Source organism: Echinops telfairi, unplaced genomic scaffold, assembly GCF_000313985.2.
Source record: "Echinops telfairi isolate 266 unplaced genomic scaffold, ASM31398v2 ScPeMD7_5592;HRSCAF=6446, whole genome shotgun sequence".
NCBI lineage: Eukaryota > Metazoa > Chordata > Mammalia > Afrosoricida > Tenrecidae > Echinops > Echinops telfairi.
The window spans coordinates 5913867-5914668 of NW_022109491.1; positions in this window are offsets into that span (position 1 = coordinate 5913867).

Here is an 802-nt window from a genome sequence, read left to right on the forward strand (position 1 = left end):
ACCCTTGCTCCCCGAAGGAAGGATGGCGACTTTCACATTTCTCAGCCCAGGCTGGATTGGAGGCCTCTCGAGTCTCCTCCCGCTCGGCCCTCATCGCAGCAGCCACACTGGCAGTCCTGGTCCGGTGCTTTATCCAGGGGTTCCACCAGATGTGCGCTCGAGGAGCCCGAATCTGCTTTGTCTCGTTCACGGGACTCCACTGCCTAGAACCGTGCCAGGCCCTTAGTCGGTGCTCAGTCATTCTTGCGGATAAAGGAGTGAGTGCGTGCATGAACGAACGGCGCCTAGCCGGGGGCTGTGGCTTCCCGGGCTCTGCCCCAGGATGAAGAGGCAGCATCCTTCCCTTCCACGAACCTTACTGTGCCCTCTTATGACAATGACAGTGGCCTTGGAATGGCTACACGTTCCCACTAGTGACCTCGGCAGAATTCTTCCTGTGACATCCAGCAGGTACATGCTTTCGGGTTGCTGCCTCCGGGCCTAAACCAGCTGCTGTTGCCTTGGCAACAACTCATTGAGACGCAGGTCCCCAATGTCTGATTTATCGAGAGGGGATCACCAGGCCTTTCTTTCAAGGAGCCTCTGGGTGGATCTGAGTCCCCAGCCTTTTGTTGCGCACCTCCCTGGAATAAAGAAATGAAAAGAGACGAATAACAAATAGCCGCCCTAGAGGACAGAGTAGACCCCCGTGGGGCAGTGTCCTAGGCTGTGAATTTTTGCAGATGCAGATGGCTGCCCACTATCTTTCCTCTGAGTGGCTGGGGGGTTGGAACCGCCAATCTTTCAGTACCTGAGTGCTTAA